The sequence below is a fragment of the Rhamphochromis sp. 'chilingali' genome (genome assembly GCF_963969265.1).
Source record: "Rhamphochromis sp. 'chilingali' genome assembly, chromosome: 3".
In the NCBI taxonomy this organism is placed as follows: Eukaryota; Metazoa; Chordata; class Actinopteri; order Cichliformes; family Cichlidae; genus Rhamphochromis; species Rhamphochromis sp. 'chilingali'.
In genome coordinates, this window is record NC_137931.1 from 20,212,293 (window position 1) to 20,238,717 (window position 26,425).

Consider the following 26,425-nt stretch of genomic DNA (forward strand, 5'->3'; position numbering starts at 1 on the left):
GGTTGCACTCACTCACTGATTCACGCCGCTCGTCATGCAGCTAAATTTGATGGGAAAAGCGCATAATTTGCCTCTTCTTAGATTAAATCTAACTAATGTGATTATGTGGCACAGACGCAGGAGTGTACGCGAGCGCAAAGGCGCACAAAAGCCGGTATGATGACAGAATTTCAAGATGTTTCAGGGAAGAGGAAAGGGGTGGAAAAAAAATAAAAAGAAAGGCCGGTGCTTTTTAATGCTGCATGGAGCAACATCTGGCTCCAATTACCCACTGTGAGGTAGGTGCTCTATTATAAAAGGAAACTCAAAGGATTTCCTCTCTTGAAATACACGTTATCCCTTAATTCCTGCCTAAATTACCACTTAAGCAAGGCCTGTAATTCATAAACCCCTGGTAGTCCAGGTCTGTGTCCATGCTGGCTGCAGGAAAAACTAAACTCTGTGTCACCTTGACTGTGGAGGTAGCCGTCCTTGGAGAGCCGTGGAGGAGAGTGACATGGCCAGGGCAACTCAGAGCGAGAGATTAGTGGCGTGGTCGCACCTCTCCTCCCCTCAGATAGCGCCCCGCTGGTGTGGCGAAAGAGGTGAGGAGGGACATAATGGCCGCTGGACCCCCTCTAAAAGGATGTTTTGCAAGAGGTGGGAGAGGAGGTGGGGATGGTGCGAGGGCTCCAGGGTCCCGGGGGATAGATTTGCAAGTGGAGATAGTTCGATTCACCTCTCCCTGACACTGACGCCCGGGGCCCGGGGCGAGCAGTCAGCCTTTGGTCAAGGCGAGTACGACCCCAGCCTCCAAACACATACTGTCTCGTGGAGAAAGTACAGGTCCAGGCAGAGAGGTAGTTTGAAGCTAGGTTCTCCCTCGAGGCCACGCTGTTGTGGTGTGCCGGTGTCAGAGCTGAAGTTCTCCACTGAAGCTTTCAGAGTCTATTAGCAGGGAACGGTGGCCCGCTTGGCACACCACTGTCACAGGCAGTAGACTTGTCACAAGTACAGGAATAAAAGCTCCAGCTGCACAACCGCTCTCATATCTTATGATTTTTAAAACAATAAACTCTGTCAAACTGCCTTAAACACAACATATTTTAAACACATGTTGTACAAACACTGCTGCTTAAACTGTCAAAATATGAATTAAAGGCTCAAATATTCTGTTCAGAGTTTGATTTTACTTGATTGCAAATGTTTTGGCAGTCACTGGATTCAGTAATGGAAACTCAGTGTTAAGATCTGGGAATATAGCAAACTGAAAAAATATCTGTTTACAGATCAAATTCCTGAACGTCAGGGGAATATTACCAACATTTAAGGTGTGCTTACTTTCAGCTTTTCTTCCATATTAAGTGGTTTAGATGACCAGGCTAAACCTTTGGCCTGTTTCCAACCCATATTTGTCTCGGTGCTCATGTTTTCTGCACTATTTGAAGGCAGTGTAGCAGTGTTGCCATGCTCCTTGATCACAACAGGCTCTTTGGTGAGAACGATGTTATCGTAACTGAGAAGTAATGGCCCATATTGCACTCAAATTGTGATAAGTGCGAGTTTTTTTTTTCTTTCTTAATGGTTAAATTTATCAAAGCAGCTCAGAGGCCTTCCCATTACACCAAAGATGGCCAGGCAGTATATTTAGAACTGTCCTACATGTTATAGCTACGAATAAAAAATTACATCATTCCACTTTTTAATAAGTAAAATGTACTATTAATATATTTTGGAGATATTTAACAGCTTAAAATGAAATCTAAATCCATCAAATGGAATTTAGTTCCAGATGTCATCTCTAGTAGCATAAGGCAACATTAGCCAGATGAAAAACACCTGGGTTAGGATTCTTTTAGCTAAATCAAATACAGATTGTTACCTCTGTTTAGGCCTGAAATCACCCATGTTGCCATAAAAGGCTTCTATTGATAAAATAACTTTTTTTTTCTTTTTTATGTTAGCATATCTAACAATGTAGCTGAGTAGTTAGCTACCCAACATAGTAAGTGAGTTTAACTTTCTTGCTTTCCTTTTTATTTAATTTTTTTGTTTCTATGTGGTATTTTTACTGGACAATCATGTAATATTCACAATTAAGATATAATTTATTAATATTTTTTAGGTAAACTAACACACTTTTTCCAATCAAATCTTGCTTTAGCAATTATCCGCCTTAGCAAGCATGCTAGTCTTAGCTATCATTAGCTTTGGAGATTTGTTGTTGTTGTTTTTTTTACTACAAAACTAAAAAGAAAGTCTCTCAATGAGTTAAATCCCTTGCAGATGTCGTCCTTTTTTCCTGGTTAATGTTGGCTAAAATTAGATAATGTGCTAAAGCTGATACATTTGTAGCCAGAGGAACCCTCCTATTCACTAAAGACTTTTTCACAAATTGTCTGGCAGAGAATCAGGCTTGGACTGGGACAAAAAACTCGGCATTGTCATTTTGGTCTATAAATATATAACCACGTATATCCTGTATACATATACTATGTGTATATATTCCATTTTGTTTGATTATTTATATTGAAACAAATTTTAATCAGGTTGATACGGTTGTCGTTGGCTTAGTTCTTAGGTGCAGCGTGTGACAATACAATTTAGCTACAATTTAGCTATTAACAGTGATTCATGGTCAAAGTAGCCATGTATTTTAACCCAACCCCTCTCTTCCCAATTATATTCCTCCGTCTATTTACCACGTGAATTTCCCCTTTATTCATCTCTTCCTCACTTCTCTACAGCTTATGCTAGCAGTAGCCTCCAGTCACTATGAGGCCTGGTTATTAGTTGTTGCTGGTACTACTTGCTTTCCAGGGGCGATTGTAGGTACAAACTTTTAGGGGGGCTCAGCTTCCAATCATAATGTCATGCATATAGTGCCTTGTAATTAATATTAATGGAATATGCTACTTCCAAACATCCTTAACCCTTTCCAAACACATTTCCAAACCTCAATTCAACTGGATAAACATTACAATGTTACCTTCAAAAGAAACCAAATTAGTTGGATGAACTATTGTAGTGACTAAGAATAATTCAGAGAGAATAATCAGATCAGATCAGAGATTTCAGTCAAATCACGCTGCCATTACACAGACCTGTACAAAAAGCAAACTGGTAATAGAGTTGTTATATATTAAAGTTTTTGAATTCCTACAGTACAAACCCTTCCTTTATTATGCAGACATAGCATCATGTGCCCCAATTTCATGAGTGGAGAATAGATTTGTAGTCAGTCACATCAATGTAGTGGCAGCCATCCCGTTTGAGCCATGTTTAGAGTGGTATGGATCCTGTAAAATGCTACCATTTAATCATGCTCTGTTTAGAATGTCCACTGGCATTTCTTAAGAGCGCTACTGGAAAGCACGCAAAACAGCCATGAAAAACTACTTTGTGAAAAATAACTTTTGTTTTTCCAGCTAACTTCACATTCCTCCTGAAAACGGACCAAACTTCAGTGAGGAGAACAACTGAGATAATCCTTCCCCAGCACAAGGTTAGTCATTAATATACTACTGCATGGTTTGGATTGCTCGCTGTGAAAAATTTCTGCTCCTCATCTTCATGCACTCATTTAAATCTTTGTTAGTCTCAGAGTGATTCTTTTGTGACTCGTTCAAATATTTGGTGTTTGGCAAACGGTGAGCCGATGGGCTGTAGTTACATCGTAAGGTTTCAAAAACTGAGCTTTAAAACGTGCTGCAGATTAATAGTGATATGAAAAAAGCCAACCAAACTAGCCAGCTATGGATAGCTTGCTTGTTAATGTGTGCTAAAGCTAAGTTAACTTTAGCTCATGTTTTGTTGTGTTGGCTTTGTAGGTGAGCAGAATGGAGGCTTTGAGGCAAATTAAACAAATTTCTTATTTCTATTAGAGACAGCTGACAGTTAAGGATGGTAGCATTTTGCATTTCATTACATTTCATTCATAACACTTTAGCAGTACAAAAGCTTCTAAGTATTGCATATACACTTTAAAGACATGTCTCAGGATCACAAATTAAGAAAGACACTATTTAAGTAAACGTTTTATCTTTACACACTGACCAAATGAGCTATGGTTTCTTTGGCATATTGTTCAGTTATCTGTCTCTGATTGACACAGACAGCGGGTGAAATAACTTACTTTCCTTGAGTTTCTCAGAGGTAGGAAAATAAACCGTAACCCTCAAATGCTTCTCCTGGACTCCCTTCATTTTCTAAAACCAGAAAGTGTCGAAGGCTCTGTTAACATTTTTCCAACCTGGAATTTTACTGACCCAGGAGTCCTGACTGAGCAGGTATTGGCACACCACAGGCTGATTTCACAAGGGTTGGGTGGATTTTTAATTTGTGGAAACATCAGTCTAAACCTATAGTCCAGCGACCACAGGGGAACCTCGTCTCCAGAAATCTGCTCCAACCCTGTTATTAAGTGGTAATTCAAACAACTCATTTATTTCATCAGGAACTGCCCAGAAAACACCAGAATTATGAAGTGTCTGTTTTTTGAAGGAGGATCTCTTTCAGGGTTACATGACCTGCATTTCATCTAAGAGCACATTTTGTGAAAAACAAGTTATTTTCCTGATATTACAGACGATTCACTGCAGGTTTGGCAGAATAACTTTGCATTAAAATTATAACTAATCCAAAAGAAACCTAAGACATTGCCAAAATTGATTTTAGTTAGATTCTTTGTACTTTTGTACCTTCATGTGGCAATTTTGTTTGATGTATTTTCCAAATGACAGTTGACTGTAATTGTGGGGCTTTTGTACCCCACAGTGGTCTGGGGCAGTTGTTGCCTTTGCCCAGATGTTAATCATCCCTGACCATATTCTTGATGTCACAGATTACAGAAAGGATTATAGGTTCAAGTCCGGTTTTCTGGTTCTTGCAACTCTTGACACTGATGTCATGCAGTTTTACCAGCCCAAAATAAACCTGCTGGCCAGTGAATCTGAGGCTAAATCAGTTTGCAATAATGCTTTCTGTTTAATGCAACTTTTTTTGGAAAGACAAAAGCCTGATCATTCACTATTGCCATCTAAAAGCCCAATGTGGAAGAGTTCCTTTGCTTTAGTCCAACCTGAACAGTGAGCGTTTAGCTAACTCACGATCATCGTTTAAAGTCTCTTCTGAAACTCACTTTCATAGACTTGCTCCTATGTGTTATGTTTTATTAATTTTTCCTGATGCCAGTCTTTTTATGTGATCTTTTTATGTTTGTTGCTTTGCTTCCATTACTCTTTAATAGGCTCCTCTTTTTTTACAGCTTGTTTGGAATTTGTTTTGATAAATCATGGCTGGTACTTTTTTGTGAAGACAGCTAATAAAACCAGAGTGTGCTCAATCTCTGCCTTGTTGGATTGAAGAACATATTTGTCTACCAAAAACATGCATGATGTGATCATGCCAGATATTTAGGTTAAAAATAAAAATTGGATTAAATCTTTTATAACAAACAGGTAATAATTTGATATATTTGTGTACCTTTGTCTTTCTTCTGGCTAATAATACCTTAGGTCCTCTTGCTGGGGCAAAATTTGCCTTTCAGGACTGGTTGTGCGACTCCACAGTTCCCTATTCATTCTGAACTACGTTGAGTCGCGTTCCCTACAAAACAGGAAGTTCTGGGACTGCATATTTGCCCATGTTTACAGAAATTCTCTGTTACAAGTCATAATTGCATTCACCTCCTGGCTGCAATGATTATGCCAGGAGCAAAGTGGTATAGCTGTACAGCAACAAAGTTGACAAAGTTGAGTCAACAAAACACTGAACTTCAGTATGGGGGAAAAAAGGTAATTTGCTGTTTTAAGGCAAAGGTAAATTGTGGCTGGATTTAAAGGACTAGTTTTAAAATAACCAAAAGATATAAAGAGAAACTAAACTGCATCTTACTCAGTTTTCTACAGTTCTACACAAGTTGAAACAGAAGATCTTTAATAAAGTTTGTGTGTAATACTGATTGGATTCAGCGTAAAATTTAAAAACCGATTGTCTTTAATCTTAACACTGGCTGCATGTGGTAAGAATACAGAACTAAGCCTTTACAGCATTCCAATTGTGGCACTTGTAGTCACCTCTAAAATTTGACTCAGGCAGCATTAAAGTTGCAACATAAACTGAATTTTCCAAATGACTGTATGGTCAAGCATTACCGCCTGAGCTGATAAATCTTTGTGTTCACCTTTAGTAGTAAACACAGCATGTTGCTGCGTCTGTGAAACACCACAAATGTGAGGATATCCTTCTTTAACAAGGAGGAAAGACAGCGCGGGTCTCTGGGAGTCTTTTGGGGTAATTTAACACTAACATGGCGAAGGAAACAGACTATTTCTGAAGGTAGTCATCCATCAAACACTGAGGAGAATGTCCAGTTGGTGGCTCCAGCAGGCTTAGAATAGCCTTTTGTTCAAACACCTTTAATAATTAAACACCTACTCAGCCCCTCAGGCTTCACAAGATTGAAGACTTTCGCAGGGGGGGAAGAAAAAAAAATCCCCTTCCCCTCCCTGTGCTGTTGTAACCTGGAGAGCTTGCCGGAGATGAGGTGCGCCGTATCACCTAATGCCTTTTCCTTGCACTGAACAAATCCCCTCTGACTCCTTTAGTACACTCATAAAACAAGCATGCTTGGAATATGTTGCCATTTTAGAGGCAGTTTATGCACTAATATTACAGTTAGACTGATTTTTACCTTCTGAGTGGAGTTTCTGCCAATTAGTCAGTATCAGGACATCATAAAGTTAGCCAAGCAAACTGATACAAGTGGAAAAGAAAAGATCAGAAAGTATGTGGTCTGCACTCCAAAGGTGCTTCATTATCTGTTACATCACAACGTTATCACACAGTCACTTCTAGATAGCTGCTGAAGTATTCTCCCAAACGATAGTTGTTGCCACTTCGCTTTTCAGTAGCAGAGACATAGTCATAACTTTTATCTTTATTGCACAAAAGGACAACAGCGTTATGGTAACGTGGAGGCCGCATCCAGGACAGATACCACATTACTGCTAACACGACTTTGGTTCTTTGTGGACATCTGCACAGACAGCATGCTGACATGCAGCAACAAACCCAGCAGCCAGAGCCAAAACTTTTAAAGGTAACAAAGGCAGTGATGAAGAGTCGGTGTTGGAGCCTCCGTTTCTTCCTGTACATCTTCCTGCAGTAGAATCACTGTGGCAATCGCTTCTTTGGGCCCTGTGATTTTTTTCAACATAGTTTTAATGTGTGAATGCAAAGCTGACAACACAGCAAAACAAAAGAGCCTACCTGTGTCCTCATCAGGATAGCAATTTGTGTCAGTGTGTGGGTCTGTAAGCTATAGTTAATATATTTAACTGGTAACTATGTGACAATGTGTTTCAGGGCATTGTACAGGGTAACGCAAATGTAATCAGTAGTGTAAAAAATTAAGTAATTCAATAACAACCCCAACAATCGGCACAACAGCAGTATTGGACGCCCTGGGAATAAGTGCAGGCTGCCCGATCTTAGACTGTTAGACTGCTACTGTGCTGGATAGAACTGCTGGTCCGAGTCCAGCAGAGGGACTTTTTTCTGCGTGTCTTTCTTTGGATAAAATGCTTCCAAAGCAGATAAAAGACAAAAGGATACAGATCCATGCATATTTAGAGCTATATTAAGAGAGAAAAGTGTTGATATTATTGTGTTACACATTCACCGAGCTTGTGTCTCAGCTGTGTGCTCTCCTGAAGGGGGTCACAAGCATTTGTAAGAGTGTAGTTTTTGCTTCCTGCCACATTAAACACTCCTTCCTATTCTCCATCCCGTGGGACCAAATAATGACTAATGTAAAAAAGGGGGGTTTAAAAAAAAGGGCTGCAGATATGCTGAGAACAAGCACCTGAGAGAGAACAGCTGTCTTGTAAAAGGTCAGTCTCCCACTGCTCCTTGGTCTTTCCTCTCCATTTCCGGCCTCTCAGGCCCCCCTCCTGTTTCCCACCCCCACCCATTGGACTCCAAAGTCACGTAGTTTGGCTTTTTTCTCACACACATTGCTCTCACTCCCTTTGCGCTGCACCTAGAGGATTCTTGGCAGAGCCTGACCACCTTGTAATCCCGTGCAGAGAAGGGGGGGGGGGGGGAGAAAAAGAAAAGGAGTGGGCGTATAAATGTACTGCGCTCTGGTTTATAAAACTTCCCTGCAAGTGGATATATATGGGTCTCTTGAGGTGTTTGTTTTTCCCCGTGTAGTGTAGCTATCATCGTTACGCACATGTGTAACCCACCCCCCGCCCCCCCTCCCCGTCCCCGCACACACTTCCACACAAGCTCTTCTAAACATTGACAAACAGTCTCGAAAAGGCAAAAAACAAACACGGATCGAATTGGTTACATTTGGGCTGCTTTGGAGAGAAATTTCTCATAACCCGGCTGACGAAAAGAGGCCGCTGCAATTTTGCAGACAAACAAACAATGTTTGGAGTGATCACTTTCAATAAATGCCCTACTCACATATTTGAGCTCTAATATTTATCATGAAATCGGCATGGCCGCCAGACCGACTAAACAAATACAGAGCTCCCACGTCTCTTATATCAACATACATGCAAAAACCAACAGTAAACACACGGAAAGCGACGCTGCCGTGTCACTGAGAGCGGCCTCAAACCCAAACTGTCAATAAGGCGTGAGTTGTTGTTTTACAGAATCACACTTGAAGCTGCGAGATGCAACTTTTCTTTTCACATTGTCATTACAAATAAACTCAGCATACAGTGATCACTCTGTGCGCATTTAGGATACTTCCTGTCTCCTTGAAATGCTCTCTTTAATGTTACCAGGGACATTTTGAGGCGTTTAACATTTCCTGTGGGTGGATTGTGTGAGCGTTTCTGGCGGTGAGTGTATCAAGGTGACTGGCTCAGTTCTGAGGCAATTGGAGATAAGAGAAAAAGGGAGAAAGAGAAGCTGTGCAATGAGTGCAAATAAGTTTGTATGTGCAAATGATGGATTTTGCATGCGAGGTTATCGAATATCTCCTTTCCTAGAGCGCTAAAAGGAGATGCTGTCATTAAGATTCCCATAACGTGAACCCAAGGATCTCACACAAACAATTTGTGCACTCATTTTCATGGTGTACTATTCTGTTATGTCCTAGGTATGCTCCAAAAGGAAAGGAGTCAAAGTCAGTAGAAAAAGACAGTACAAACAGGGTCTTTGTCTTTTATGTTTGCATATGTACTGTGAAAGCCATGTGACCTACAGGTTATATCATTAAGCATGCCATTCAAACTTCATGCAAACTTCTTACGAATCTTCCTTTGCCAGTATATCAAAAGCAGACTTGCAAGGGCCCCTTAGTGGCTGAGAGCAGGTCTCAGAGCTCTGACTTGATGAGGGACTTCTTCTTCCTTTTTCTTATCATCTGCATGCAGAAACAGGAGTGGATATTTGGGGGTGGGGGAAGGTTGAGATGGTGGGATCACGTATGGACACCACCAGGGACGGCCGGGGTTACGTTGTGGTCAGCACTGCTATCTGGGTCAAAGCCTTTTAATTGTATTTTTAGGCATTTCGGAGTAACAAGGCTCCCATCTCGAGCTCTGGGAAAAGTTTGAAAGAGAACAGGGAGTCAGGAAAAGACGGTGATATGAAATAAATCAGCATATAAAATAAGGAGGTAATGATGCCAGAGGAGGGGAGGGGGAGCGGGGCGGCAGGTCTCGGCGGGTATTTCAGCCAACCGCTTGTCAAGACTGAGGCGGCGGGAGAGTGCGTGACAGCTCTGACAAGAGTTAGCGGAGGTCCTTCAGCGTTTCTCTTTTGTGTGACAAGGGGAGGCGGGCAGGGAGGGCTGCTGAGCAGCTCTAGACAGCCGAGGTCGCGGGAGCGGTTTCCGGTGGGTCGCATTAAGACCAACCTGCCTGTCATGACTCATGAAGTTTGCTGGGAAGAAGACAAGAGAAGAAGACGAAAAGCATATTTCAAACAGTTACGCAGGGTGCAAGCAGGTGAGAGGTGAAGCGTCTCTACATGTGATCCAACGTGTACTTAAACCTTTGAACAACATGAATGTTAATATTGCGTGCAGTTCAGAGCTGCCATGTGAAAGATGTTTGCATCCATCTTGACAAATTTATCAGCCATTTAGTAGAAGACAGTGTGTTCCTCTACCTTGAATGTGACACTGGATGCAACCAAGGTAGCTTGATATTAAAAGGACTGATGCATCTATCTATTTCCTTAAAAACGTATGCAGATTCGTGTCGAAACTGGAGTCAACAGATTTATACTTTTACATTCATGCCTACTGCCAATTCAAATTCACCTTTTCGATCCAAGTCTTTGTACTGTGGAAGGAAGACGGAGTACCCTGAGAAAACTGTCTATCTGTCAAGTTCATCTCGGGGTCACCAGATTCACACATACCACTCTATATGTGGAATTTCCACTCTCTGTGGCAGACCATAGATGATATGAAGCATAAACATGCCCTCCAATGTCTCAGAGCTGCATTCATTTTAATGGCCACTAGGGGATGACACCTATGGTCGCAAAAAGTCTTTCAGGCCTGCAGAAGTCTATGGAAAAATGGCCCTCAGCCCTCATCTATGTAAACGCTTTCGTGATGAGTTTATGGGGACTTATTTAGTAAGTCATAGTTATCTTAAGCTTGATGTAGACTCCTGCACTGAATCAATGTAGAGCACACAACGTAGCCTACACAAGTGACCAATGATGTTGACAACATTATAACTGTGCATGATGTACTTGAGTCAATCTGAAATCTCATGGCCAAAACTGTAGTTTTCAGTGGAGTTTCTATCTTTCAGTTGATCCATTTTCTTCCAGTTGTTTTGAAAACTTAAGTAAGCAACTGGGCATAGGAGGCTAATCAGTCTTTGTGGCTCACAAGAAGGTGCACATCGAGCAAACCAACTGGCACACACACATTCATAGAGGGATTTTCCATTACAAGCCGAAGCGCCTTGTCTGAAATTCACACACACCCTCATTCTATAGTGAATGCATAGGGGGAAACTTGGGTTTCTGTATCATGCAGATTGCAGAAGCTCGGGATCAAACCACTGACCTGCTGATTAATAGGTGACCCGCTCTACCTTCTGAGCCTCCTAAGTAAGTTACGGCGTAGGGTTTCAGAGGGGTTTGGCGTGCCTACAGCATAGATTTAAAAGAGAGGTATAATTCCACTGTAAGAGATTATGCAGTGTCCCCACTCGTCTCATCTTGATTCAAAACAGCAAAATATAATGTTCAACTTCGAAAGTGATGGTACATCAATAGTGTCTGTGTCACATGACCAACTGGAAATCTTGAGATAGAAGACCTCATGCGCAAAAGAGAGGTAATTTGGAAGGTATGATCTAGTTTAAAGACCCATTTTTGACTTCTGTTGAATAAAAGTCTAAAATTCACCTTTAATCTCATCACAAGAAAACTCTGCTATAATCAGAATTATGACTTAACTTGGGAGAGATCTACGGCTCCAGGTCCAAAAAATTTTAAGACACAGTGTAAAATGTAAAGGGGAAGCAAAGCGAGGTTATTGGGAAGCAAGTTTATACGATTTGCAACAAGTTGCATCCAGACAATGTCTTTTTCAGGGAAGGACATGCACAAAGGTATCACACCTCAAAACCCTAATATAACACAATGCTAGGCTGCAGATAGCAGCTATTACCACAGCTTCACAATACTGTCAACTGCTACGAGCTAGAGTTCACATTCTGGATGCTGAACTGGCCTGTCTACCACTGGGACATTTGGCATATTAACTGAGGACTGGATGGGACAGCATTACTATACAAAAAGTCCAGCAGCTGATCTCCTCAGTTTGAGTTGTGTTGCTGTCTTTGAATTTTTGTTTTCAATACAATGGTACATTGTCTCAGTTTAAACTTTGGATATGTTTTCCATATTCCACTGTTAATAAAATATGAATTTATGAGATTTGCAGATCATTGCATTCTGTTTGTATTGTCATTTTACGCAACATCGTTGTTTCGGTTCGGGTCGCTGCTCATGTGGTCGACCGGCCAGTGCTACCTAGCCTGACCTGTCTCCCCAATGTGATGTTTGTGTATTGTATGTATGGTCGGCAAGGTATCATCTATCTTAATTGCCCCTTGGGGATAAATAAAGTCTTTTTGACTTTGACTTGACTTTGACTTGATCCCAGCTTTTTTGGAATTGCGCTTGTATTACTTTTGGCATCTGTGGGATTCTCTACTCTCTCCGGTTTTTCTACCTTATCAAACGGATGCAAGAGCAAGTAAATCAAAACAGTACAAAGGCTATGCGGGCACAAACGATTAAAAAAGAAAATGGCCACCAAACACGTGAAGCATGCACAATTGCCCCGTTTCTCCTGTTTGCTCAAAAAGCCATTGTTTTAAATTTTTTCATTTTGCCTCGGCGCTCACTGAAACACGTGCTTCTCTCGATCCTCCCCAGTTCTCTATTGTCTTCGCTCAGCCTTTCAACCCGGCCTCACAAACAGATTCTCTAAACCAATTGTCAGTAATAAGAGTTCAGCAGATTCAACCATGAATATGCATATTAATCTCTCAGCACATTGCTAGAACAGTCCACCAAGACAAAAAAAAGTTTTCATCCAATTATACTTCTAAATCAGCAATAATTACAACCCTATACATCATCTGCATATTTCAATTAATATTCAAATCTTGTATAGGGTTTCGCATGCTAATTTATACTATATTCAGGATTAGGTACATTACAGTTAAATCTGTCTCTATCCAGTCTCTACCTTGCCTCTCCTTAATAAGCTGTGTTCCCTGCTAATGTTACTGAACTTATTATAATACAATATGCTCAGGCATAAGAATCACACATCCTTAATATTATTTCTTGCAATTAACATGGAGCCGAAAAAATACAGAGGGCCTCCTTCATTAATTTGCTCAGACACTCACATATAATGCAAAACAGAGGGGGAATAAACAGGTCTCTGTCTGACTCGTGCGCACGCTCACGCGCACGAGTCAGTCAAGTGTTGCAAATCTAATTTAAATATATGAATGTTTTGTTTTGTCCATTTCCCCGGACTTGACTCGGCCGTGCCGCGTCCTCTCAAATGGGAAATGATGCTGCTTAGTATTGCTGCCTAGCTTTCAGAGGGCGGGCAAAAAAACAAAAAAGGAAGAAAAAAAAATAAAAGGCACACTAAGACATTTGTCAATACTTTCTGCATTCTCTATCTGTCCAATTTATATGTTCTATACTCTCAAAGCTCAGGGGACTTCAATTAGACAAGTACCTGTATCCGGCGCTCTGCTCTACAGCTCCCAGGAGCCCTTTGTGCTTTCATATTGAATCATGGAGAGACAGTTAATATTCCAGCGGAAGGGAGGATCTATAAAGTCGCCACCATAAACCAGATAGGGGCCTTTGTAACATCCAAATAATAGCAGTAAATAAAGAGCTTACACCTGTATGGCAAAGGCCAGGTCCAGCGGCGGTGCCCTGATAGGATGCACCCGGCTGGCCTGCAGACAGCAGTAAACGCTCGGGGTAAAGAACAGTGAGTGGCATTAATGGATAGGTTTATTTTAAAGCGTGCCATCTGCCATCAGTCACCTAGAAGTATTGGACAGCGGAGAAACAAGTTAGCTTAACGTCCCCTCTTTGTTGCTCTTCTCTTCCTCCTTCGCCAGGAGCCCGATAAAGATGGCGGGGAGGTGGGGAAGAAATGTCGGCGAGGGCGGCCGTGCGGGTACACAGGGATCCCTGAGAGAATAAAGCATCAAACCCACTCAGCAGCACCACTAACAATAATAAAAATGCCTCGGCTTAAAGGTGACATTCCCAATTTACGATTATTTGTGTCTATAAAGTGTATTCCTCGGCTCTGACTCATTCGCGCCCCTCCCTTACAAGAACAATGCATTAAGGAGGGGGTGCCGAGGGTAAATGGAAATTCTATCCATTTTATTAAACCGACAGGCCCCACTATACCTGAGACTTTCAATTTTGCCAGTGTGACCTCCAAGGAGACATTTCTGTCTCCTTTCTGTCTACCTTCGCCTCATTCAATTCCCTGTTTGCTCTGACCGGCCCTCCGAGCACCCGGGGGCCCGCAAAGCCGTTATGGATGAGCTCCGAGGCAATTCTGAAATGGAGAGAGGAAAAGAGCATAGATCTCCGCTCCCTGAGAAAGATTTACTTCAGGGTGCAAGATGGATGAAATCAGCCTTTGTATCTCTCTTAGTGATTGTTTTTCCTTGCGCTCTTTCTGCTTTTTTGTGTAACAGGAGGACGTTCGATGGGATGGGGAATGTGATGGATTGGGAGGCCGAGATCGGAGCAAATCTAGCAGCAGAGGTGGAGATGCAGCGTTGACCTGAGTAATGTCGTGATCAGGGCCAGCTGATACGACCGCCGTGTCTTTTCCAAACACCTAAACTGTACCAAGACTGACTTGATTTGTCTCGTGTGTCATAGGCGCAGAGAGTTATGGACAACGGCGGTAGAGACTAGCAGTTTGATGTTGTGTAAGAAGGCGTCTCTGGTTTATCACTTGCCCAAAACTGTATGTTTCTCCATTTGAAGTTTTTAGTTTTCTTTGCCTGACGTGGACCAGCTTTCATTTAAGTTTGTGTTATGACTGTCAACATTAGATCAAAATGGGGGTTAGTTAATAATTTAATTACTGTTAATTCATAAGAGTAAAATACCATAAAACAACTTCTAGCCTGTAAAGTGTTATTCCCGCAGCTAAATGTTAGCATTTCCTTTCACTGGAGAGTCAAAAAGCAGCGCAGATGTTGGCCGTTTTAGAGACCACAGCTCATAGTCAGACCATCAGAGCAAGATTACAGATCACAGCCTTCTAAGGAGGTTGGTGGATTAGTGCCCTCATTTCATGCGTTAACAGCAAGAAGATCCTGCTTCTTCTCCAATGTGGACCTTTGTTTTGCTCGCAGTTCTTTATTTTTGCCTCACTTTTGAATTTCACGTCCAGTCCAAGCTTAAATTTATGCACTGAAATAACTTGGTTGGGTTTAGGTGCTAAAAAGACACTTTCAGGTTTAGACACTGCCAACAATTTGTGATCTAAAAAGTACTTTATTAGGTTTCAGAAAAGATTGTGGTTCAGTTTCAAGTCATTCCTCCACAAGAGTAACCCTGCTTGAAGACAAATGAGTTGGGAGTCACTTTTCACTCGTACTTTTGTCATAACCAAGTTCTTAACGGCATAGTTGCCATAGAACACCATGTACATAAATAAGCCACAGCAGCAGCGCTGACAAAGTGGTACTAATGAACATATGCCAACCATCCCCTGTCTATACTGCATCTATAATGGAAAACAACTGATGGACTCCCAAAATTTTCTGGACTCAAGCATCTTTAGTCTACTTATAGTTGTTGTGCTTCTGCAAGCTGCTTTGCGACCCACTCACCACCAACCTCAGTAATAATGTGCGTGATAACTTTCGTGCATTGTTCTTCGCCGTTGCTGACTCTAACTATGATGTATGTTTTGGAGAGAACTGACTTTTTTGGGATACCGCATGAACAGTTTTGACGTGTGTCTGTTGCAAAATACAAAGTTTGACAGGTATGAATATAAGAAAAGACGATGAGCAGGTCTAGAAATTTCAGTATTACAAATGACTTGCAGAAAACATTTCAGCCATAAGTCAGCATCAAATCTCAGAGACAGGAAACTGAGTCGAGAACAGTTAGTTCTTTTGAAAGGAGCCATTATTGCCCGAAGAGCCGGTTGTGGCTGCTTTCTGTGACAAGCGTAATTGATAAAAGCTATTAAGGTCTACCACGCTATCCATCATTACATCTGTCAAGCAAATCAGCACAAGCTCGAACGGTTTAGATTCAATGTTCTGCCAATAATGCAGCCTGGCAAAGTTACAAAAACAACGTCCAGAGAGAGCAAACCGAGCCCATCATCAACAGCAGCAGCAGCAGAGCTTTTATCAGTACACAGATCCACTGCTGCAGAAAACTCTCGGCTGCTGAGGGGGGAAATCTCCTGGACAGGAAACAGACATCACTTTCCCTTCAGTCTCTATCGTAGGGAGGTGATGGCACATAAAGTATTCCCGTGAAGGATGGCGGGAGAGAGGAAGCAGCCTGAGACACAGCCAAGTTTCTATTGAGTTATGGATGTTTTCAGCAAAGAGCCTTCAAGAGCGGCACTGCTCAATGTGACTGAGCTCACACTTAGCGTGGACAATATAAATGGAATAGTCGACATTAGTATTTCTTCATCCAAACCCACCTCCCACCCACCTCCCCTTTATGTTAAATGCCTTTTTTATGCCTCTGAGGCTGGTGAGGAATGGATGAAAAGCATATGTAGAGTATCAGATATGTCCACTGTGTGGCAAGGGTGCAAAGTGTAAGGTTATTTAACCGTCTGTCATGATTGGAGTGCTGGGATTGTAAGTGCATTTCTGTGACAAGCGTGACATGATGTAGCAGATGAATTATTAAGTAAAGTCACAACACATGAGGGGATTGAAAATAATATTTTATTTTGAGAAAAAGTTTCCTTTATCCCCTTTCATATTTAGAGATGAAGTAATATTACAGAGATGCTAATCTGCGCTCACTAACCGCCGCCATCGGCGATGGTGCTATAACCGTGGCTAATTGTATGTCTAAACCCTCTTTGGGATGAGCGGCGCGTCGGGAATACAGCAGCTCTGGGTTTGACAGTGATGGTTCACGGGATGACAAACAAACGCCACAGAGGATCAATGTGAGGAGGTCCATCTTCAAAACACAAGAGAGACGGGAAAATGACAAAACTGATCTTCCATGACAAGTGTCCGTGTCTTATCAGAGAATTCAGCAGGGTGCTGGAGTGTTTGGGGGATACTGTTTGCACTTCGTGGGATAGTGTGAAGAGTTTTTGCTCTAAAATGAAGCCAACTATTTTTTTTAAGTGCTCATGACTAACTTTTGACAAGATATGGCGCTTTATTAGATAATAGGATAAAGTCTTTGGGGCCTAGAATCAAACTTTCTTTTGGTATTTTATGAGTAATGGATACTGAACTGGAAACGGCGTGAAGCTTGAATTGAAAATGAATCTAGAAGTTGGTGGACAGCCTGAGCTAAATCATATAAAGAAAAAAGAACCCATAAAAAGATGGGATTGTGGTACATATCCCATTATGTCTAAGTAGCCCTATGAAAAACATAATAAATAAAAAAGTAAATGAAATAAAAGTTGTTGTAGTGACCATTAACATAAGGTCTATTTAGATGCTCTGATTGGACACTACACTGAGGTGACTGGATCTCATGAGCATGGATGGATAAGAGGATAGCGTTGCTACATGCATTATGCCGAGAACAACTATATTACATTATGAAAGATTGGGAGCATAAAAATAGAGTATCTCACATATGAGGTAAAGTTTTGACAAATAGGATTTTTTAAAAGTTCAAAGTCCTTTTGAACTCTCCCTGTGAGCCAGGACCTGGGACAGCTGACCCAGTGTTTGTGCAGTATTATCTTCCATTGAATAACCATATAAACTTAGCATGTGTGCCTCTTCTTCTTCCTCCACATTACATGAATCATCGTGCAATAAGAACAGTGCTGAGATATTTTACAGAAATATGAGAGACTAACTGCTATCACCAGTGTGACAAATCACAGCCAAATTGTCTGATTTCAGTGCTTTAGTCCTAATACTTAAACACATACTTTACATATGGTTCTAAAAATAAAAATGCATCAATTCAAAACATCTTTTGATCCGTTTCCTTCCTTTCAACATCTAGTCTCCCCGAGGCCCGCACAATCTGCATGAACCTGTTGGATGTGTTTGTGGGTCTTAAAAACGCAGGGTTTTTTGTCATTTTTTTTCAGTTACAATTACTTTAAACAAAGACTAATTACTGGACAAATGAGCGACTGTACCACCAAGTCCAATTACTGGAAAAAATAGCTGCTTTGTGCCATTCGCTGATTACATCAATAAGATTCTCCTCGGCATGGGGCCATCATTACATCGGTTCAAACAGTAATTTTACTCATTTATATGGATTTCATAACGTAATATTCCCAGCAAAGTAAACATTTAGATGTGCGGGGAGGAAAAAAATAAACAAACGTATGCATATGAAAGTACAGAAAATATGAAGTTTCTCCCAGAACCAAATTGGCAATCACCAGCCTTCTACCCCATGGTCATAATGAAATTGCGCCAGCAGTGGTTGAAATAAATGACATAATTCTATGTACACACAATTAAAGGAGAAAGCTACAATCGTGCATTCAGCTCAGAGTTAGTTTATGATAGCACAAAGCAAAAGCAAACCTATAAATAATGAATACGTCCATAATTATTCCGTCTGAGATTTGCATAATTATTGTTTTTTTTCCTTTCATGGAAGCATCTGTTAACATTGCAGTCCATTCTTTGTTTCGCACAGCAGCAAGCATACCTTCCTGCAAAAGTACACACATGAATAGTAATAAATTGGCATTATAAGGAAATGCTGTTCATTTATAATTAATAGGTTGGTCACATTTACACTGTAATATTGCTGCAAATGCACCACTATTGCTCTAAATGAGAGTTCCTGTTGCATCTGTAATGCGCAGCAGCACTAGAAATGAGGCTTTCTATTGTTTAGCTAAAAAAGATTTTAATTCTTTTCCTTGCTTTGAAAAATTAATGATGATGAAGGCAAGGTGTGTGACTGATCCGTGAGCACGTTTGCTCTTTTTAATTTCAGATGGATACTTACGTTTTTTTCTGCACTGGATCTGAAAGATGCCCTTCACACCTGTGTATGTCGGGCATTTTTACTTTTTCAACATGGGAAATTTTCAAGGTTATAAACAGACAGTCTTCAGCAATTTAATTATCTTCTTTTATAAGCTCTGGATACAAATTAGTCTTCCTACTACATGCAGGATCTAGTATGGGCTGTCCTACCAGTCAATGATGGCCTGTAACCACAGACTGTATGTAAAGGATGGACATGGAAACCATGTGAGAATGCTCAGTCTCCTTACTGGCCAGATATTTCTGGGGGTAGGATTTACTCCATGTTTGTAGCAGGCTATAAACATGTTTATTTATCCTTTAAAGTTGGGCATTTTAACATGGGAGTCTATGAAGATGGAGTCAGCCTCAAGTGGACATTACAGGAACTGCAGTTTCTGGCCCGTTTGCATTGCCATCACTTTTCAGCCTTGGAGTTAACGGGTAATAAAAGTTCATCATAAGTTCCCAACACAGAAAATTATATTTTCAAGAGGCTCTCTTTGTCGAACCAACAGTCCAAAACTTAAAGACTGCATTTCAAATGATATAAACCAGACAAAAAGAATCAGATTCTTTCGACTAACCAGGAAATATTTGGGATTTTTGTGTTTACTGCTCTCTTGAAACCATGTCCAACATTCACCTCTCATCCAGATCAAACATTCCCTTTTCTTTTGTACCTGGTACTTAACCAGTGTTTGGTGATTGAGCTTGGCTCAGAGCCAAAGTGGCCTCTCAGCTGCTTTCCGCCGACCCTTGAGCTGTGTATAACCAAAGAAAACATTAACCAGGTGACTTATCATGGAAGTCTGTGGCTGACCTTTTAATGCGCCTGTCATTGATTGCATAGCATGGTATACTCTGTCCATCCCAAGGTGATAGATTATTCAATTAACTATTGACCTTTCCCGCAGACTCATTTGTCGATGGAAATGCTTTTATGACAGCAGTGCATTTAGAAAGCAAAGGATGCTGAGTTTTGATTTTAGGATTTACTGTGCACATTATGCTTCTCTCGCCTGCTCTTCTTTCTCCTGTTTACTTTTTGATTTACATTGTAAAATGATGAAGTTTGGCTCTGATGCTGGCGTTTGGCTCTCCTGGGGTGGATGACGACTGTACCGGGATAAGTTTTTCTGCCCTCTGGATTTATCCCGCGTACTTCTCCTTTATTCGCACATATTTTATGGCCAAACGCAGCTTGTTAGCATAGCCCTGAGCTGTTTCTTGAGACTGAGAGAGGTGCATTTGGATTTGCAAAGCAGAGTCGTGATTCAGCACCTACTATGTGCCCATTTGGCATGACTGCAGTCGTCTTCATATCAGTTATCTGCTGTGGCTGAGATTACTCACTCTGATGATAGCATTCAGGGTTTTTTTGCATTCGTCTACATAAAAAAACCCAACATTTCTTAATGTTTTCAGACCCTTTAAGAATCACTAAAGAGCAATGGAAAATCTTAACAAAAATGTGGCCACTAGTTTTTGACCAGTTTTCTGATGTCTGGTCAGTACTTTTACCCGACTACTCTGCTCAGAAAACAAGCCACCTGCTTTTCTTTTGGGCGGATAGACCAGCAATGCAAAAGGCAACTTTCTGGGCAACAGTCCAGGCCAAAGCATCCCCTGAGTTATCGGACCTGAAGTGAGAAAGTGTAAAGCAGCAGTCTGGGGTTTTTTTTTTTGTTTTGTTTTTTTTTAAGTGTTGTCTTATTTTCATTTCAGCATTTCTGCCATGAAGGTACGACACTTGTTTTCAAACTTCCTGCGACTCTTAGCGATAAATTAAGCACAGCATGACAGGTCAGTATCTTCTGCCAGCATCAACAACAAATGGCAAAATATAGAGCAGAAATGATCTGAGCGTGAGGTTTCCATGGAATCACTGTGTTGGGACATCTGCTGTGGTAATGCTACCCCACAGTGATGTCCAAAAAGTTGTTCAGTTAGTCGCCGCCCTTTGATCCAGTCCTGACACTAAACTTTTACTACTTTCATATCTCATGCAACTTGAGCAGGAATATAGGAGGGGTTGTTGGTTCCAAATGAATCACAGCATAAATAAATGTAGCACCAAGAAAGACATACAAAGAACAAACATGTGACTTTCTTTTATTTAAAACTTTGTTAATGGTCCAGCTGTGATGTCAGGTTCATTTGGGGATGTATGTAAGGTGCTCAGATCTAGAAACTGTATGATACAAAATCAAGAAAAAAAGAAAGAAAGAAAGAAAACAGCACTCAGAAAAATGTTGCACATCTATGAACACACAAATTTTTAAAACAGGCCTCAGTCACACAGGCCTGACAACCACCGGTTGCTAGGAAAAAATGTGCTTTCCCTCATGGTTGATGAGTGGTTGCTGAAGGTTACTGACAATTGCTGTGAAGTCAGTTGCCCCCTTTGAAACCACCAGCTGCTAGGAGAAAATGTGTAACAGACCTTTACAAACCCAAGTCATTATGTCACAGTGGCTACATTTATGCTAGGTGCCACAGCAAACATGGTCGAAACCCTGGTGCTAACTTCAAGGTCGAAACAAGTCTGATAGCAAACTCTGAAGCATAAATGGACATGGGATAAAACTCAGAGAAAGCAAGCACTATCAGTCAGATTAATGCAGTGAAGGAATTAAAGATTTTATTTGAATAATTGTTTGTAATCCAGTGACAACTTGATCAACAGCTTATTTTGTTACTCAATGGTTGTGAGCCAACACAATGTCTTCCCCATTACCAGAGCCTATTTCGCTTCTGTTTCATGCCTGGACTCTTACAACCATCACGTCTCTGCCCCTGATATCATCACTTTGAACCAGTGGTGCGATCAGTTTATTGTGCGATCAGTCGGAAGGAAAATGGACCCCAATGCGGAAGGACCGGGATTTCAGATCAAGAACTTGATTGAGAATATCTCATTTAATTTTGTTGTCATCACTAAAAGGATATGAAAAAAGTTCTTAAAGTCAAACTTTCTTTTGCTGGAAAGTCAAGTTTGGTACAACATTCATTTTGCATTTTAACCAAGGCTGAGACCACCAGTTGATGGTTATGTCATGTGAAACCAATAAAGGCAGGGTAGATAATTACAGAGGAGGGAAAAAAGCAAAGGCAGGAAGTAATAACAAATTAAAAATGAAAGGAAAAATTCATCAGGAAGCTACTCAAATGGAGGCATCCATCCAATTTGCAAGAACAATTACAAGGTTTTGGCTCAAAATGAAAGAAATATCTAAGAAAAGGTATGCAGTCTCTAAACTCTACCTTCGTGCTTTCCTGTAAATGTATGCCAGCATTTCTCAAGCCACTGAGTTCAGATTTCCATCTGCCCCAAAAGGCTTAAAGCGTCTGATTTCCCTGATTAGCTCTTCCTCTGGATGAAGGTGTGCTAATCAGTGAAATCAGCCGCTGTCGTGTTTCGTTGGACTGAAAAGCTCCAGACTCATGCGTTCGCTCCCGCTCCACCCCTCTGCCATCGCACACAGGTTAAAACAAACGGTAAGCTGCAGATCCTCCTCGCCTCAGGTTAAATATCCTGTTGTGACTTGATGCTGCATGACACGTCTAGCCAGCGCCAGTTTAAGGACCCTCCTCCTCCTCCTGCTCTGCCCGTCCTCATTGTTGTTAAAGAGGATGTGACAAAGAGCGATATCGGGAGAATGAATATTTAATATCCCCCTCCCCACCCTGACTTATTCATGTTCCTCAGGCATATCTGCCTCGCACGTTCCTGCTCTCTACCTGTCACATTCCCTCTCACCGAAGAAGCATGGAGTCATCATGGTGGCGTAATAACTTTACTTTCAGCCAGAGAAGTAGCAGGGACAAAGGCAGCAGGCAAAGACATCTTGATCAAGCAATCCTCCAGAAATGATGTAGGCCTGTGGAGAGGTGATGGATATCTGTTATCCAGTGCACCTCTTAAATATCATCCTCCCCTTTAACAGTTTTGACAGGAACTGCTTCCCCCCTTGTCAGAGCCAATTGGTTGAGGGATCGAGGGATTGAACATCTACAGGAGGACAGGAATATCGCAATTACCGACAAAGGAGGGAAGGTGGTGTGGGGGGTATCTGTTAGTGATGTTTGATGTGATTTATCCGACAGCACCGGGAGTGCATTTAAACGGGGGCCCTGTGACGCCGTGACATTGACGGAGTTGTGTAATCAATTGGACTCGTCCGAGCACGAGCGTTTGAGAAAGCTGCTGTCAGTATCTGAGTGACGGTTCATCATAACTACCTCATTCGACTTTCCCCTCACCCACCACCTCCCCCTTGCTCCTTTATGTGGTGGGAAACGAGAGGAGGAGAAGAAGAAGCAGAAGGAGAGAGACCTGAACAGGGAGAAACTGATAAATCACTTCTGCTTGGAGGAGAAAAAACGGAAAAACAGGCTTCTGCTCAACTGGATCTCTTTTCTGGACTCGTTTCAGTCGCCAAATCTATGGCTGTTCTAAACTCCCACAGTCAGAGAACCTGTAAAACCCTCCCCTCCAATGTAAAACCTGTCACGGCTGTACTTTAATGGACATGTTTGCCTCTTAAACAAATGTTAGTCTGTTAAAAGACATAAATCTAAAGCTGCTGAGGACTACTGTCTGAGGCCTCTAAAACTTTTTGTATGAATATGTAGATCTTCACGGAGGGCTTTGTTCTCACTAGAAAGTACTACATGGACTTCGTTTAGTAACTTGGCCCAATGCCACGCTCAGACTAAAGGACCTATGTATGGCGTTATTTTTGTGCCACTATTCTGAGCGCATGTAAAAACAATTTGAGCGCACGTAAAAAAACGTTTGCAGGTGCAAGTGTTGTATTTTGAAGAGAAATTTATTTTGAGCGAAGAAAAGCTAAATTTGAGTGAACAAAATTCATTTCTGTGTGCAGAAAATATATTTCGGTGTTTGCTATTATCCACACACACATTTCTGCCCGTGCGCGCTCAACTCTTTCTGCACACCGTTATATTTGTGCCACAAAACCAGACTGGATGCAAAAAAATCTGATTGGCTCTTCTGGTCTCCAATCAGCTCGAAATGACGAAATGCAATATCCCAGAATCCATTTCGTCCAAAACTCAAACGAGGCAGTGGCGGAGGAACACAGAGTGGCGGAGTTTGAAATATTTCTCTTTCTGGGTCACAAAATAAACTTTTAAGATATTTTCATGCGAGAATGTTGCTGTGTAAACTTCTAATATCTGCTCGATTTATCAAGACGATTTATTTGCATAAGTGTTCTAACGTTTTCGGAGATGCCTGTTACCCACCAGCTGACCGCATAGCTGGATACCAGACATTTGCCCGGTGGGCTGATGATGATTTTTCATTTTTATGTTTGTTTGTTTTTGTAACGTTATAAACAATGAAAGGTGGTGTATTAGCCAATTGGTCATAATCAACTCTGGGCTGGACCAATTACAATACATCCATATTGAGAGGAAAAGGAACGCGATTAGTCCCGGACTTCAGCTAGAATGAAAAAAAGACACAAACCTGGAGTTATTCTGTCTTTACGTTGCACAGCTGCCTCTTCTCCCCTCATTCTCTCTCCCTCCCTCTCCTGTTGCTACTTCAATCATGAAACTGATCAATGATCAGCTGATCGTCTCTCTTGTTTGTTTATCTTCCACTTTGCGCCAGAAACAGGAAACCAGCGGATGTTGCGCTAAACAACAGCAGCAGGTTTAAGCTTGATCAGCTGTTGTTATAATTTATTTAAAATTAATTTCTAGTATCAGCTGATGTTTGCTGGAGCCACAGCTGTAAAAAAATGCTGCTCATGATATCGGTTTGGAAACAAATCATACATATATACAGTGGGGCAAAAAAGTATTTAGTCAGCCACCGATTGTGCAAGTTCCCCCACCTAAAATGATGACAGAGGTCAGTAATTTGCACCAGAGGTACACTTCAACTGTGAGAGACAGAATGTGAAAAAAAAATCCATGAATTCACATGGTAGGATTTGTAAAGAATTTATTCGTAAATTAGGGTGGAAAATAAGTATTTGGTCACCTCAAACAAGGAAAATCTCTGGCTCTCACAGACCTGTAACGTCTTCTGTAAGAAGCTTTTCTGTCCCCCACTCGTTACCTGTATGAATGGCACCTGTTTGAACTCATCATCTGTATAAAAGACACCTGTCCACAGCCTCAAACAGTCAGACTCCAAACTCCGCCATGGCCAAGACCAAAGAGCTTTCGAAGGACACCAGGAAAAGTATTGTAGACCTGCACCAGACTGGGAAGAGTGAATCTACAATAGGCAAGCAGCTTGGTGTGAAAAAATCAACTGTGGGAGCAATCATCAGAAAATGGAAGACATACAAGACCACTGATAATCTCCCTCGATCTGGGGCTCCACGCAAGATCTCATCCCGTGGGGTCAAAATGATCATGAGAATGGTGAGCAAAGATCCCAGAACCACACGGGGGGACCTGGTGAATGACCTGCAGAGAGCTGGGACCAAAGTAACAAAGGTCACCATCAGTAACACACTACAACGGCAGGGAATCAAATCCCGCAGTGCCAGACGTGTACCGCTGCTGAAGCCAGTGCATGTCCAGGCCCGTCTGAAGTTTGCCAGAGAGCACATGGATGATACAGCAGAGGATTGGGAGAATGTCATGTGGTCAGATGAAACCAAAGTAGAACTTTTTGGTATAAAGTCAACTCGTCGTGTTTGGAGGAAGAAGAATACTGAGTTGCATCCCAAGAACACCATACCTACTGTGAAGCATGGGGGTGGAAACATCATGCTATGGGGCTGTTTTTCTGCCAAGGGGACAGGACGACTGATCCGTGTTAAGGACAGAATGAATGGGGCCATGTATCGTGAGATTTTGAGCCAAAACCTCCTTCCATCAGTGAGAACTTTGAAGATGAAACGAGGCTGGGTCTTCCAACATGACAATGATCCAAAACACACCGCCCGGGCAACAAAGGAGTGGCTCCGTAAGAAGCATTTGAAAGTCCTGGAGTGGCCTAGCCAGTCTCCAGACCTCAACCCCATAGAAAATCTGTGGCCGTGTTGCTCGGCGACAGCCCCAAAACATCACTGCTCTCGAGAAGATCTGCATGGAGGAATGGGCCGAAATACCAGCTACTGTGTGTGCAAACCTGGTAAAGGCCTATAGTAAACGTTTGACCTCTGTTATTGCCAACAAAGGTTATGTTACAAAGTATTGAGTTGTATTTTTGTTATTGACCAAATACTTATTTTCCACCCTGATTTACCAATAAATTCTTTACAAATCCTACCATGTGGATTCATGGATTTTCTCTTCACATTCTGTCTCTCACAGTTGAAGTGTACCTCTGGTGCAAATTACTGACCTCTGTCATCATTTTAGGTGGGGGAACTTGCACAATCGGTGGCTGACTAAATACTTTTTTGCCCCACTGTACAAACAAGACAGTGTACATTACTGTCACAACAGCGTTTGTTTTAGTTCAAAGGCTTCATGGTTTTTCCTATAATACCTGGTGGGGTAGTGGTGTTTTTTTTGTCAGTTCAGCCTTGTATATTATGTTTAACCCGAGTGAAAACCCAGTCAGCTGGTGGGTAACAGGCATCTTCAAAAACGTTAGAGCACTTATGCAAATATGTGATGTCTTGATAAATCGAGCAGGTATTTGAAGTTTACACAGCACCATTCTCGCATGAAAATATGTTAAA